At 39.1% G+C, this 16,954-nt stretch overlaps 1 protein-coding gene across 1 annotated transcript in view; it reads right to left on the bottom strand.

The window, feature by feature from the left end:
• Positions 1-16,954, bottom strand: part of MGP (matrix Gla protein) — an 836,939-nt gene that overhangs the window by 103,956 nt on the left and 716,029 nt on the right. The window lies entirely within an intron of this gene.

Consider the following 16,954-nt stretch of genomic DNA (forward strand, 5'->3'; position numbering starts at 1 on the left):
AAATGCTACATGGAAATATCTGATGCTGTGTTCTGAGAACCAATTAAACAAAGAAGGCACAGTCATACAGGAAATAAGTGCAGTGCTTACAAAACAGCATAGGATGAAGATTTGAATTCTGTAAGTTCGTAAATTGTATACTTTCTGGGTCTAAATTTGATTGAACTAGGTTATTTCAGAAGTCTCATGCAGCTCTAAGTTGTACAGTTCTAAGCTGGCGAGGAACTGGGATTTAAACTCGGAATTCTGACAATGTGAGCCTTCTTTTCAGCACTCTGGTTGAGGAAGGTTTCCTTCCACAGCATTCCCTCAATGAAATTATTTTGTCCAATGGCTTAAAATGGGAGTCACGGGAGTTACATACATTGACTGCTTTGTGCACATCTGTAGTAAATCTAACCTTTAAACTGTCAACTGAAAAGATTTATATGCTATAAGGTTTAGACTCATATACAAAGGATAGGCAGTTGACCCTCTAAATAAAATGATGGTTTGCCTCACCCCTGAAGTTGTGTCAGTGTAATGTGCTCATACTTATCTTTTCCCAATACTTTCAAGGCAATTGTGCAACTCAAATGCTGCCTCTATGTGACTTGGATGCTTTGGAACTAACAGTATGAATTTCTTCATTTCAGTTTTGAAATCTGTGGTAAAAGAATGGAGTAAATTAACCGGAGAGAGAGACAGGATGATAGAGAAGCAAGAGATTCAGGTTCTAATCCTGTCTCTACCAGTAAATTGCAATATGATTTTGGGCAAAGATCTCACTCTTTTTACCTTCAAGTTTTCCTGAATCAGATAATCTAAGGTTCATGGTGGTGATAAATTCTGTGACTTTGTGGTCTTAGAGGAGTGCAGCACTCAAAAACTTGTGAGTGCTACAGGGCCTGTGTTAACCATTTTGCACGAATGATCAGGTTACCTTCTGGCCAGAAAATTAGAAGTACAAGAGAAAAACTGAGGTATAGATTCAAAAGTGGAACCATGACGTGCCAAGAGGCCAGTGGAAATGTGCGCTTCCTCCTTCAGCAGGAACTCCTGCCTCCACCCAGGCACCTGTCTTCTCTCCTGCCAAAGCTAACCCTTGCCTTTCAAGTCAGCTGCTCCATTTGACGGCCAGTGCCTTCGGTTCATCCCAATTAGGGAGGACTGGCTTCTTCTCCAGCTGGGTGAGACTCTGGTTCACATTTGGCTTACTTTTCAAATATTTCTTTAAAAATGAAGCAATGACATTGACAAAACAGAATGCACTCAAAAGAATGTATCCAAAGGCTACATAAAGAAGGATCTAGAAACTACGCTACATGAAGAATTGTTGAAGGAACTGAAAACATTTAGCTGAGAGAAGAAAACGTTCATCGCCAGCAAATATTTGAGGAGTTGTAATGGTCCACAGCTGTAACAACCTGAATACACCAGATCTTTTAAAAAAGTAATGGTGAAGGCTGGGTGTGGTGGCTCACGCCTGTAATCCCAGCACTTTGGGAGGCCGAGGCAGGCAGATCACAAGGTCAGGAGATCGAGACCACCCTGGCCAACATAGTGAAAACCCATCTCTACTAAAAATACAAAAAAAAAAAAAAAAAAATCATCTGGGTGTGGTGGCGTGCTCCTGTAGTCCCAGCTACTCGGGAGGCTGAGGCAAGAGAACCCCTTGAACTGGGGAGGCAGAGGTTGCAGTGAGCCGAGATTGTGCCACAGCACTCCAGCCTGGTGACAGAGCGAGACCCCGTCTAAAAAAATAAAATAAAATAAAAAAAAGGTAATGATGAAGCAGGAAGAAGCAAACTTCTTTCATGCCAGGGTCTAGCATTTGGGGGTAAGCTGGAGTAGACATAATTTAAAGCCCTTCCAATATCTAGAATCCTATTATTTCTATTCATATCATTTTATTATTTTAAATAAGAAATAAGAAGCCCCTCAGTGTATAGACAACACATATGAAAGAGATAAAGTAAGTCATTGTCCTCATCTGAGTCCTGGCAGCAAAGAGATGACAACCCCAAACGGGGAAATTGAGGAAAGGTTTAACAAAGGTACTATTTACACAGGCTTTGGAAGAGTTAGTGGCAATCTACAAAGGCTAGTACAGTAACTTGGGGCTAGTAACAGCGTGGGGGCCATTGCCAAACCTGGGCCTGAAGCAACCCTGAAATAACATTTCTAATACTAAAGGAGGGGCCCTTGACAAGGCTGTGGGATGCAGCAGAGGGACATAGTTAACATACAGTGATCCTTTAAGTAATCAGGAGGTAAAGGGGTTGTTCCTCCTTCCAATGTTGTCCTTCTCCCCTTCTCTACTTCCCTGTTGATGCCTCCCCTTGGTTAAACCCAACTGGAAATCAGAGGGCAAAGAATCTCTTTAATGCAGTCATTAAAGTTCACCTTCTCCAGTAACACGTAGACACAGGGAGGTGAATAACTCACACTGGGCCTTCTAAGTGGGGCAGGGGGACAGAGAGCATCAGATAAACAGCTAATGCATGTGGGGCTTAATATCTAGGTGATGGGTTGATGGGTGCAGTGAACCACAATGGCACACGTTTACCTGTTACCATTTACCTGCACATCCTGCACATGTATCCTGGAACTTAAAATATAAAATAAAATTTTAAAAAGTTCACCTTCTTCAGCAAAGAGCAAGTGGAGAGGGTTGGAGAGTGGATGTGAAGAGGCAAAAAATATATATTTCCATTACAGCAACAGTATTGAAGAGCAGATAGTATTTGTTAGCCAGTGGTTTTTAGTTGGAGTTGGGAAATAGCATGCATATGTCTAAAACCTACACAGCTGATTCTGATCCTAAACGCTGGAGTGGAGGAAGAGCAGTGTTAAATAGGAAGAACCCAATAGGCAAAAGAGAACAATAGCAGAAATAATTTATCATACAGTTTAAGGGTTTGGGGACTTAAAAAAAATCTTCAGACATTTTTCTGACAATAAGAAACACTGAGGGTGTCTTGTTAAAAACACATAAAATTTGGGCCTCACTCCAGATTTTCTGAGTAAGAATTTCTGAGGGAGAGATATTGAAATCTATATTTTTAAATAAGGGCCCTAGGTTATTCCATTTGTGCCAGTTCAAAAACTCTGATGTAATCCAAGCCTACCTTTTACACATTAGGAATTAGCTAATTCTTAACTTGTTACCACCCAGTGATCCAGTGACCAACTTAACCCATTCTTCTTGCCCCCAATACCACATGTAATAAGTGGGAGAACAAAGGCTAACATGTATGTGTTCTGACTCTCACATGGTTTTGTTGGCTGATAAAATAGATGTGCCTCACTACTCTAGACCTAACCCAGAGGATGTCAGAGAGCTCAGGAGACAAGGGCTGGACTGAAGCAATTCCAGTAAGATAGAGCAGGACAAGTACCACAATTATGACCACTGCCTCACACAATCACCATCCCTCCATAGCCTGTGTCACACTCCCTGGCCTCTGCTGCCTCCTCTAACTGGAGTAGGAGGAAGCCAGGGAGGGTGAGAGGCGGGTGGAGGCAGGAGCTGGCTAATCCTCCACCTCTTCCCTGTTTGTTTCAGCATTGGGTAGAAGTTGAGATTAATGGTGTGGGTGAGCTAGGCAGTGACTCCCGTTCTCCACAGACCTCAGTCACACCACAGCCAGACAGAAAAAGCAGTGCATAAGGAGAAAACGTTCCTCCTGAGTCTCCACCCTAGCTGAATAGGCACAGTGGTCCAAACAATTGCCACTGTGCAGTTGACCTGTGCTGTGAGAAAGCAAAAATTATCATAAACAATTTCATAAAACAAAGGAGGAGGAGTTTCTCAACAACTAAAGAAGTGGAGGGAAAACACACGCACAGAGGAATAATCAGACCAATATTTAGCACAAGAGAAAAAAGTGATCACACAAGATCTAGCGCTATAAAACTAATATAATGAGAACTGTGTAAGTATGACACTGAATTGTTTTAAAGGGGGAAATGGAAAGGAACTATGTTTTATAAAAGGCTAGAGGGATACGCTTGTACAGGCCACACAATTGTGAGTATGTATAAACTAGCATGATGCTTTTTGCAATATGAGGGCAGAGTCAGATTGTTGAAAACTGAAATTCAAAAAAGCAACAATCAAGTTGATTGGCAACATCAGTCACACTATCTTTTTTTTGGCAAAAACAATTGAGAGGCCTGGGTTCTGCCTGGATCTGCTACAAAGTACCTGCTAGATAGTCAGCTAATTCACTTTTCTTCTTCGGCCTCAAATATTTGAGAATAAAACAGGATCTTGCACATAATGATTGCCAAGTTTCCTTTCGGTAAAAAATTCCAAAAAACAAGTAATACATCTAAATATATTTCAACTGTTCCTTTTAGACCAGAAGACCTAAAGTACAGAGCCTCAGTTTCCAATTATTTCCAGAGTGCTTGTTTAACCCTTTTTTCCCCCCCACATTTCTGCAGGGTCCAATAATAAAGTCAAATCGTGTATTAGTACTGCCACCTGCTGCAGCAAATAAGCACTTCAACACTTGGAAGACAACCATTTCTATTCGACTTTTCAATCCACGTAACTAGTTGCGAATTCCTTCCCATCCATTGATTGACCAGTTTAAACTGTTGCATTGCTTGGCCAAGGAAAAGTAATCCATACAGAGGATAAACACTAAAAGGGTATAAAAGTGAACACAGTACAAGATCAGTCTTGTTTCCACCCAGTGCCCTACATCCGTCTCTCATTCTCAGTCAACCCCGGTTATACTTTTTGTGAATCCTACCAGAGACATTCTGTGCATAGACACACTTATATGTATACACTTTTTTTGCACAGTAATAACACACTAGATTTGCTATTCTATACTATTACTGACATATTTTTTTTGAAGATAACTCTATGTCTGTACATTTTGATATACCTCATTTTTTTAAGTATCTGCATATGTTTCATTTGTATAATTGAGGTCTAATTCATTTGTCCAGTGTCATATTGATGGACGTTTTGGATATTTTTAGACTTCTATATATTTTCTCAAATGCCTCCATATTTATGCCACAGTTGTACAGGTTTATCTCTAGGACCAATTCCTAGGAGTAGAATGGACAGGTTTCGAAGGATATTGCCACATTCACCTCTGAAAAAATTTGTACGTCATTAACACACCATATACAATTCACGCATACTTTTCCAAACACTCATACCTTTACGTGATATTATTAAAGTTTTATTTTGCATGAAATTGAACAAAGTTTCATAAGTTTAAAAGTCACTGCTATGTTCTTGTCAGCGAATTGTCTGCTCATGTGCTGTGTCTGTTTTCCTATGAAACAGCAAATCTTTGGATTGAACGATAAGATCTCTCCCCCATCAGTGTCATCTGTATAAAAGGAAGTATTGGTTTGTCTTATATCTGTGGTACAAATATTTTTTCCACTTAGTTTCCTACGTTTTAATCTTTATTTATATTAAATTTTTACCAATAAATATTTCAAATGTTATATAGTCATTTGAGCATTTTTAAGGACTTTTGTCTATTTTATTTTGTTTTAGATTTTTCTCATTACTATTTAAAACAATTCTTTCATATTTTCTTCCAGCGTCTTTTTTCATATTTTCTTCCAGCTTTTTTTCCTTTCATTTTTTTACTTTAAATCTTTGATCCATCTGAAAATTATATACTTTTGCAGAAAACATTTTATTCAGATAGGTAGCCATTTATCTGAATTCAATTTAACCATTAAATAATACATTTCTTTTACCACTTTAGTGAATTTCCGTATTTATCACACGTGACTCTATTTCTGTACTTTCCATTAAATTACATCTGTTTATTCATGTTTAAATAGCTACCAACTTCAGAGTATGCTTTGAGATTTAACAGAGCTTGTACCTTCTCATTACGCATCTTTTTCATATACTTTCTGGATATTGGTGCATGTTTATTTTTTCATTTACAATTTGGAATCATCTGTTTTAGCTCCCTCCACTCTTGTCCTGTTTACAACATTTCCAGACACCACACCCAAAATTGTCTTAGTACTTTTATTGAAAATGTATAGAGTATCTTATTAAGAAAGAACTGACATCTTTGTGTTGTCAAAGTTTCCTAACCAGGCCAGGCGCGGTGGCTCACACCTGTAATCCCAGCACTTTGGGAGGCCAAGGCGGGCGGATCACAAGGTCAGGAGTTCGAGACCAGCCTGACCAACATGGCGAAACCCCGTTTCTACTAAAAATACAAAAATTGGCCAGGCGTGGTGGCAAGTGCCTGTAATCCCAGCTACTTGGGAGGCTGAGGCAGGAGAATCACTTGAACCCCGGAGGCAGAGGTTGCAGTGAGCCAAGATGGTGCCACTACACTCTAGCCTGGACAACAGAGAGACTCCATCTCAAAAATAAAAAAGTTTCCTATCCAATAACAGAAAAATTATCTAACTATTATGCGCTTGAATATATGTACTTATTCAAGTATTCTTTTAAATACTTTAGTAGTGTTTTAATGTTTTGGTGGTATAGAACTTACATTTTTTGTTAATTAATTTCCATTAGAAATAGCACTTTAGCTCATAATTGGTTACTGTTTGCACATAAAAAAGCTATTAACATTTATAGATTAACTGCATACCAACAGCATCAGCAGATGCTAGTGAGACTTCAGGAAACAGGGAATGCTCACACACTGTTAGTGGGCAAGTATATTTGTTCAGCCTCTATGGGAAGCAGTTTGGAGATTTCTCAAACAACTTAAAATCAAACTATCATTTGACCCGGCAATTCCATTACTGGATATATACCCAAAAGCAAGCAAAACATTCTACCAAAAAGACACATCCTCTTCTATGTTCGTCACAGGACTATTCATAATAGCAAAGACTTGGAATTAACCTAGGTACCAATCAATGCTGGATTGGATTAAAAAAACAACCAACGGCACATATATACCACAGAATACTTCACAGTCATAAAAAAGAACAAAGTTATGTCCTTTGTAGCAACATGGATGCAGGCTGGAGGCCATTGTCCTAAGCTAATTAACACAGGAACAGAAAACCAAATACCACATGTTCTCATTTGTAAATAGGAGCTAAACATTGGGAACACATGGGCATAAAGATTGCAGCAATAGACACCGGAGACTACTAAAGAGGAGGCAAATGGGTGAAAAGGTATTGGGTACTGGTCTCATTATCTGGATGATGGGATCATTCATATCCCAAATCTTAGCATTACTCAACACACCTGTGTAACGAATCTGCACACATATACTCAAACTAAAACAAAATAATATTGGAAGTTCTAGCCAGAGCAATGAGACAATAAAAAGAAGTAAAAGGCATCCAAACTGGATGGGAAGAATGAAACTGTTTCTGTTTGCAGATGAAATATTCATATAGTTAGGAAAGCCTAAAGACTTGGAACTAACAAGCAAATTCAGTAAAGTTGCAGGATATAAAATCAATCTATGAAAATCAGTTATGCTTTTATACATTAACAATGAACTATCTGGCCGGGCGCGGTGGCTCAAGCCTGTAATCCCAGCACTTTGGGAGGCCGAGGCGGGCGGATCACAAGGTCAGGAGATCGAGACCACAGTGAAACCCCGTCTCTACTAAAAATACAAAAAAAAAATTAGCCGGGTGCGGTGGCGGGCACCTGTAGTCCTAGCTACTCAGGAGGCTGAGGCAGGAGAATGGCGTGAACCCAGGAGGCGGAGCTTGCAGTGAGCCGAGATCGCGCCACTGCACTCCAGCCTGGGCAACAGCGTGAGACTCCGTCTCAAAAAACAAAAAAAAAAAAACAATGAACTATCTGAAAAATAAATTAAGCTGTTGATAATAGCATCAAAAAGTATAAGATGATAGATGGTCGATTATAAGCAGCTAGTGTGCATGGCGCTCATGGAGAGGAAAAGAAGGGGTGAGTAAATACAATACTTTCAGCAGAAACATCCAGGTACTTGCATTGGAATTAATCAAGGAAACAAACTGACCCACAGAGAATGAAGAAAAGCAAGACAGGACAACGGTCCACCTGGGAGCGACATGGAGCCTGGGGATCCTTCTCTGCCCAGGGAAGTGGCGAGTGAATGAGTGACAAAACCACACTTCTCCCACAGATCTTTGCAACCCTCAGGTCAGGTGATCTCCTTGTGAACCCACTCCACCAGGGCCTTCAGTCTTCAGTCTGATAGAGCTACGTGGAGTCATGGCAGAGCAGTCGCTCAGGCATGCATGGAGACCCTGGAGCCTTACATACTTGGGCTTTCTGGCAAAAGTAGCCACAGCTCTGGCAAAGTGGAAGGTTGAATTCCTTTACGCCTAGAAAAGAGGCTGAATCCAGAGGGCTGAGCAGCAACAGCCCACAGGCCCCATGTCCATGGCACCTCACAATATAAGACCCGTTGGCCTGGAATTCCAGCCAGCTACATAGTATTGGAAGACCTAGCCAGAGAAATCAGGCATGGTAAATAAATAAAGCACATCCAAACAGGAAGACAGGAAGTCAAACTATCTCTGTTTGCAGACAACAGGATTCTATATTTAGAAAACCCCATTGTCTTGGCCCAAAAGCTCCTTCAGCTGATAAACAACTTCAGCAAAGGTTCAGTATATAAAATTAATGTACAAAACCCACTAGCATTCTAATACACCAAACGGAGAGCCAAATCAGAAAGGCAACCCCATTCAAAATTGCCACACACAAAAAATAAAATACCTAGGAATATAGCTAACCAGGGATTTGAGAGATCTCTACATTGAGAATTACAAAACACTGCTCAAAAAAAATCAGAGAAGACACAAACAAATGGAAGAACATCCCACGCTCATGAATAGGAAGAATCAATATCGTTAAAATGGCTATACCGCCCAAAGCAATTTACAGATTCAATGCTATTCCTATCAAACTACCAATAACATTCTTTACAGAACTAGAAACAATTATTTTAAAATTTATATGGGACCAAAAAAGGGGCCTGAATAGTCAAGGCAATCTTAAGCAGAAAGAACAAAGCTGGAGGAATCGCATTACCCAAGTTCAAATTATGCTACAAGGCTACAGTGACAAAACAGTATGGTATTGGTACAAAAACAGACACATAGACCGATGAAACAGAATAGTGAGCCTAAAAATAAGGCCACACATCTATGACCATCCGATCTTTGACAAAGCTGACAAAAACACTCAATGAGGAAAAGACTCCCTATTTAATAAACAGTGCTGGGATAACTGGCGAGCCATATGCAGAAGACTGAAGCAGGACCCCTTCCTTATACCATATACAAAAATCAACTCAAGATGGATTAAAGACTTAGATGTAAAACCAAAACTAAAAAAACCTGGAAGGCAACCTAGGCAATACCATCCGAGACATAGGAATGGGGAAAGATTTCATAATGAAGACCCCAAAAGCAACTGCAACAAAAGCAAAAATTGATAAATGGGATCTAATTAAACTTTAGGGCTTCTGTACAGCAAAAGAAACTATCAACAGAGTAAACAGACAGCCTACAGAATGGGAGAAAATATTTGCAAACTATGCATCTGAGAAAGGTCTAATATCTAGCATCTGTAAGGAACTTAAACGAATGTACAACAGAAAAACAAACAACCCCATTAAAAAGTGGGCAAAGGACATGAACGGACACTTTTCAAAAGAACACATACAAGTTGCCAATAAGCATATGAAAAAAGCTCAGTATCACTGATCATTAGAGAAATGCATATCAAAACCATAATAAGATACCATCTCACATCAGTCAGAATGGTTGTTATTAAAAAGTGAAAAAGTAACATATGCTGATGAGGTTGCAGAGAAAAGGTAACCCTCATACACTGTTGGTGGGAGTGTGAATTAGTTCAACCATTGTGGAAAGCAGTACAACAATTCCTCAAAGAGCCAAAAGCAGAACTACTATTCAGTCCAGTAATTCCATTACTGAGTATATACCCAGAAGAAGATAAATCATTCTACCGTAAAGACACATGCACATGAATGTTTATTGCAGCACTGTTCACAACAGCAAAAACATGGAATCAGCCTAAATTACCATCAGTGACAGACTGAATAAAGAAAGTGTACATATACACCATGGAATATTATGCAGCCATAAAAAGTGTGATCGTGTCTTGTGCCAGAACACGGATGGAGCTGAAGGTCATTATCCTTAGCAAACAAAAGCAGGAACAGAAAACCAAATACCACATGTTCTCACTTATAAGTGGGAGCCAAATGATAAGAACTTGTGAACACAAGGAAGGAAACAACAGACACTGGGGTCTACTTGAAGGTGGAGGGTGGGAGGAGAGAGAGAAGCAGAAAAGATCACTATTGGGTAGTGGACTTAATACCTGGGTGATATAATAATAGGTACAACAAACCCCTGTGACATTTGTTTATCTATGTAACAAATCTTCACATGTACCCCCAAACCTAAAATAAAAATTTTCAAAAAATAAGATACTTAGAAATAAATTTAATCAAGGAAATGGAAGATTTGTACACTGAAAACTGTAACTGAAACATTGATGAAAGAAATTGAAGACAAACTCTTATGGAAAGACATTATGTATCTGTGGATTTGAAAAATTACTATTGCTAAAATTTCCATACTACCCAAAGTTATCTCCAGACTCAGTGCAGTTACTGTCAAAATTCCAATGGCATTTTTAGAAGAAATAGAAAAAAAATTTAAATTTTGCATGGAACCACAAAGACCCTGAGTAGCTAAGGCAATCTTGAGAAAGAAGAACAAAACTTGAGGCATCACACTTCTTGGTCTTAAATTATATTATAAAACTGCAGCAATCAAAACAGTATGATACTGGCATAAAAACAGACACATGGACCAATGAAACAGAATTAAGAACTCAAAAAGAAACCCACATATATATGGTTAACTAATCTTTAATAAAGGTGCCAAGAATACACAATGGGGAAAGGATAGTCTCTTCAATAAATGGTGTTGTAGAAACTGGATATTCACATGTAAAAAAATGAAATTCAGCCAAGTGTGGTGGCTCATACCTGTAATCCCAGCACTTTGGGAGGTCGACGCAGGAGGATTACTTGAGCCCAGGAGTACAAGATGAGCCTGGGCAACATAGTGAGACACCCATCTATATATTTACCAAAAAATAAAAAATAATAAAATTGGATCCTTATCCTACAGCATACACAAAAATCAACTCAAATGGGTTAAAGACTTGAACCATAAAAGTAGGAGAAAACATAGCGGAAACCCTCCTTGACATTGGTCTTGGCAATAACTTTTTGGATGGGACACCAAAAGCACAGGCAACAAAAGTAAAAAGAAACAAATGGACTCCAGAGATGAATAAGTTGAAATGCTCCAAATGCAATTTCTCATCTATAATGTTGAGGAAATAGCATCTATTTCATAAGAGTGCCTTTTGAAAGTTATATGAAATAAGTGTGTAATGCTTGGTTCATGGTAAATGTCCAATGATCATATTATGATTGCTATATTCTTTGCCATTGTTATAATTATGAATTTCTTACTTTCAACATGATGATAGCCTAGCACAGGGATATAGTTTGTTATGAGATCACATTGAAGGGAACCATTAGCTATGTGACAGCACTGGTGGATGTTATTGTGTGTGTATGTGTGTAGCTGTGAGCAATACAGTCGGGAAGAGTAGTAATTTAGGCGAATCTTTCTACTGCTCTCCATTTCCATCATCTCATGGGTGAACTATTACAACAGCCTCCAAATAATCTCCCTGTCCTCTCACCTGTCCCCCAACTCATCCTTCAGATCGTAGCCATCGTGTCTGTTCTCCCAGCAGTAAGAATGTAAACGGCAAGAAACAGGGACCTCGTTGTATCATTCTTGACTGTTTAGTCAGTGTCTGGCATGCAGTCTGGTAGATAGCAAGCACTCAATATATTAATATATATGTTGACTGAATTAATAAGTGATGATTTAAAATACTCTGCCCTGGCATGCCTGTCTTGGCCTAAAGGCACCCTCCTGCACATTGGCCATGTCTTCATGGGCACTGACTTGGCAAAATTGGTAAAATACTATGCTAATGTGGACATCTGTAAACGTAACATTTATAAGTTAAGCTGAAACTTTCATATATAGTCTTTCTCTTTCTGAAAGTCACCAAACTTCACAAGATATGTCAGTTAAAGACATTGCAGTGGTTAATTTTCGATGTCACCTTGACTGGCTTGAGGGATGCCAGATGGCGAGTGAAGCATTGTTTCTGAGTGTGTCTGTGATGGTGCTTGTGCAGGAGATTGGTGAGTGAGTCAGTGGCCTGAGAGAGGAAGACCCACCCTCAGTGTGGGTGGGCACCCTCCAGTCATCTGGGGGCCCTGCTGAGGAAAATGAGCGGAAAAATTATCTCCTTCTCTCCCTTCTAGAGCAGGATGCTTTTTCTTTGGACATCAGACTCTAGGTTCTTCTTCAGCTTTTGGACTCTGGGACTTGCAGCAGCAGCCTCCGGGGTTGGGGTAGGGGGTGGTCTCAGTCCTCACTGCCACACTATGGACTTCCCTGGTTCTGAGGCTTAGGACATGGACTGACCATGCTACTGGCTGTGAGTCATGCTATTGGCTTCTCTGCCTCTCCAGCTCGAAGTCAGTCTAAGTGAAACTTCACCACTGTGATATTGTAAGCCAGTTCTCCCCATATATATCCCCTTTTGCATAGCCTGTTGGTACTGTATGTCTAGAGAACACTGAATAATACAGATTTTGGCACCAGGAGTGGTTCTTGAGAAACAGTTTTAAGGATAAATTTTCTTAACTGGTTTTAGGGTTTTGAGAATTGGCTGTCTAATCTGATTAGACAGTCCATCTAACCTGATTAGTCCATGGCATGAACTGTTGTACAGAACATAAATATATTTGATACTCCTAATTCACCACATATATGAAGCAAGACACTTGGCAACCCTGTACCTGATACTTTCAAACATTAGTGAAAAACCAAGGAATATAACAATGCTAGTTGGTTGCTCCTAACACCACTGGACAAAGTGATGAAAGAAAATGGGAGGAAAGTGGAAGAGGGGTGAGGGAGAAAAAATTACTTAGTGGGTACAATGTACATTATTCAGATGACAGGTACTCTAAAAGCCCAAACTTCACCACTTGGCAATTTACCCATATAACAAAACTACACTTGTACTAGTTAAATTTACACTAAAAAAAGAAAGAAAGTGATGAGCTCATGGATTTCAATTCTTGGCTCCAGGTGCTCACAAATAGCGTAAGAGCTTCTAAGTGTGCCCCGAAGAAGAATCTTCTCTCTTGTAACCACAGGAAGTTGCTGAACTTGCTGAAAATCAACAAACCTTCATCATGCAATGCTCTGATGTACAATAAACACAAACTCTCAGCCTCTCAGGGTGTCTACTGTTAAAGTGAGGACCTTAATTGGGAAAGAATGTTTTTTTGTTTTGTTTTGTTTTTAAGTTGGGATGGAGATGTGTGGGAGAACCCTGATGACGCTGGGGACATCGGGCTCCTGAATTCTGATGAGCCCTCATCCCTAGTGGCAGTAGCATGCCCACCTCCACACCCACTCCCAGTGATATTGGCCTTTCCACCTGTGTCTGAGGGGGTTAGCCCTTCATTGCCCGAGGAAACAGTAATGGCCTCCCCTGAGGGAGTTTCCAAGCAAGACAAGGCTGATTCTCCTCAGGACCCACCCTCACCTCCTCTCTTTGCTTCTAGCCCCATAACCAGACTCAAGTCCCAGCAGGCCCGTAAAGGTGAGATAGAAAGTGTGGCCCACGAGGAGGTCTGCTACACTCCAAAAGGATGACTTGAGTTTTCTAATTCATACAAGCAGAAATCCAGGGAACATGTGTGGAATGGATATTAAGGGTGTGGTGGGATAATGGTAGAAAGAACATAATGTTGGATCTGGCTGAATTTATTGACTTGGACCCACCAAGCAGAGATTCTGTATTTAATGTTGCAGCTTGGGGAGTTAGGAAAGGCGCTAACAATCTGGTTGGTTGGTTGAAACACGGATAAAAAGGTGGCCCACTGTGAGGGAGCTGGAGATGCCTGTTCTCCCTTGGTTTACCATAGAGGAAGGGATTCAAAGGCTTAGGGAGATGGGAAGGCTGGAGTGCATTTGTCACTTAAAACCTTCTCACGCCACCTGGGAGGGTCCATAAGATATAGCTTTCATCAATACTTTGGATGGAGGTTCAAATCCCAGAAATAAGGTTTTGTGATTGTTATTTTGAAAGTGTGCAAACATCTGGGTTGCTGTGACCTGGGGCAAGGCAATTCATATGCTGTAGGAGAGGCTTAGCAAAAGCTTAAAGGTTGGAGGTGAGGAAGTAAGTCTGGTTTCTTGAGTGTTGCTTATGGCTTTACTCTAATTTTCCTGAAAATATTTCTCTTGGTTCTTTATGTTGTGTAATAATTTCTACCAGCAAGACTGGAGAATTAAAAAAGCAAAAAAAGGATTCATCTTAGACCTGGGCTTAGACTGCCATCTTGTGGATATTTAGCTTCATATTCTAGTGTTGACAAAAACAGATAAAGATAAGTGTACACATTGTTTTTTAAACTGACAAGCAGAAATTGTACATATTTATGGTGTACAATGTGATGTTTTGATATATGTGTACGTTGTGGAATAGCCAATTCAAGTAACTTAATTATACATTACCTCACATACTTATTTTTTGTGGTGAAGACTGAAAATCTACTCTGAAAGCAATTTTCAAAAATACAATATATTGTTATTAATTGAAGTCATCATGATTTACAATAGATCTCTTAAACCGATTTCTCATGTCCTCCTGAAATTTTGTGTCCTTTCACCAACATCTCCCCAATTCTTCCCATCCCCTGGTTTTCAGAAACCATCATTTTACTCTCTGTTTTGATGTGTTCAGCTTTTTTACACTTCATATATAGGTGAGGTGAGATCATATAGCATTTGTCCTCCTGTGCCTGGTTTACTTCACTTAACATAATGTCCTTTAAGTTCATCCATGTGGTTGCAAATGATAGGATTTCCTTCACTTTTAAGGCTGCATAGTATTCCACTATGCACATATAGCATATTTTCTTTACCCATTCATCCACTGATGGTTGCTTAGGTTGATTTATATCTTGGCTATTGTGAATAATGCTGCAGTGAGCATGGGAGTGCAGATACTTCTTTGACATACTGATTTCATATCCTTTGATGTATACCCAGAAGTGGAATTGCTGAATCGTATGGTGTTCTCTTTGTAACTTTTTGTGAAACCGCCGTATTTCCACATAGTCGTGCTAATTTACATTCTTCCCAAGAGGTGCACATATATTCTTTAAAAATGTTAAAACTAGAAAAGTCTTTATATTAATCACCATATCCCCTGATTTTATAAAAGAAAACACTTGAGGCTGAGAGGATAAAATGGCTGCTCACCCATGAAATAAAATGATTTTGTCAATTTAATGGGCCATTGTGATACATCAGCTGTGCTTTCCTTTTGAGCTCAGTAATGGAGTAAGACATAGTAAGACATAGATTGGACAGACATAAGATTTGGAGTGAGAATAGGATGAGACTCACAAATGGGATGAGGGATGGTTCTTAGTAATTATTTTATTACAAAATTAGTGTTTCAAAGGCAGTGTAAAAATACTTTCTTAATAAAACTAAAGAAGAGCTTATAAATAGCAAAAGTCTCCATTATACCTTTTCTATTCTCTCCACCTCCTGAGGGCAACTCTGTTTCTATTTTTAACCCTCTCCTAGTTACCACTATGCATTTAAATAATAGGCTTATGCCTTTATTTAAACAATATTTGTATCTTAATATATAAGATGAGATATTAACTTGTACCCTGGCTACTTTCCCTATATATTCTCATTTTCTAAATTTGATCCTTATTTTATTTTTATTTTTAGATCTCCTATGGGTTATAATTTTAACTGATACTTTCTTCTTTGATTATCTTGAATCTTTGCTTATGTAGGATGAGTGCCTTTACTCCTAACCCTTCGAACTTTCCCCATTCTTAACCTCTACACTCCCCATTCTGTCAATCACTTTTCTTCCACGTTCTCCAGGCTATTGGTATTAAATTCTGTACACTAGCCATACGCAAACCACCCATGCTTTCCTGTAGTTGGATTCTATAATAGAAGCAACACTAATCAATAGCAGTTACATTGTTATGACTGTGTGCATTCTTTTTTTTTTTTTTTTTTTCTTCTTTTAAATAAAGGAGGGCACTTCTCTATTCATTCAATATCGGCACTTTTGGGCTTCTCAATGGGACATGTTTTCAGTACCAAGATCAAATGAAATATTTTTCCTTAGGCTTCATCAATTATGTAAAGTCTTGTCAAATTTGTTGTTTTATTCCTTCCTGGTTTTTTTGATACTTTTAAAAATATTTTACCAAAAGAATGATATGCCTTTATCATATTTTAAAGTTTATCGACTTTTACGATTATTTGGTCTACTGCCCCAAATCCCCCAGCTGTTCTTGGGGAGACATCCCTATCAGAGCCTCTACCTCACTGGCCCACCCTGGATTGTTTTTTCCAAGCTTGTAGCATAGTTATGTCATCCTAGACACGCTGTTTTCTGGACCGTATTTGTGTTTTTCTTTCTGGAGTTGTTTATAATCATCTTTTATCACCGGCACTCTAAAATTTATAGTTTTTTAAATTCATCCTACCCAGCAATAAGTGGTCTCTTTTCTGGTGAAAACTTTTGTTTTTCTCAGTTTAGGGATTTATTCCCCCTACTGTTTCTTTAATAATATCCTCTCCTTCATTTTTTTTCTATTTTTTTTCTCTCTGAGATTCTAAGTCAAGTGATGGTTTCTGTAGTTCTCTTGTGTTTTCTCTCATGTTCTATTTCTCCTTATCATTTTGTTCATATTTTGGGATTTTTTATGACTTTGTTTTCCTATCATTCCATTGATTTTTTTGCATCCTGTTTTTAGTCTCTTTATAGTTCTCTGCTTGCACCATTTCCTTA

This window comes from Macaca thibetana, chromosome 11, assembly GCF_024542745.1.
Source record: "Macaca thibetana thibetana isolate TM-01 chromosome 11, ASM2454274v1, whole genome shotgun sequence".
In the NCBI taxonomy this organism is placed as follows: domain Eukaryota; kingdom Metazoa; phylum Chordata; class Mammalia; order Primates; family Cercopithecidae; genus Macaca; species Macaca thibetana.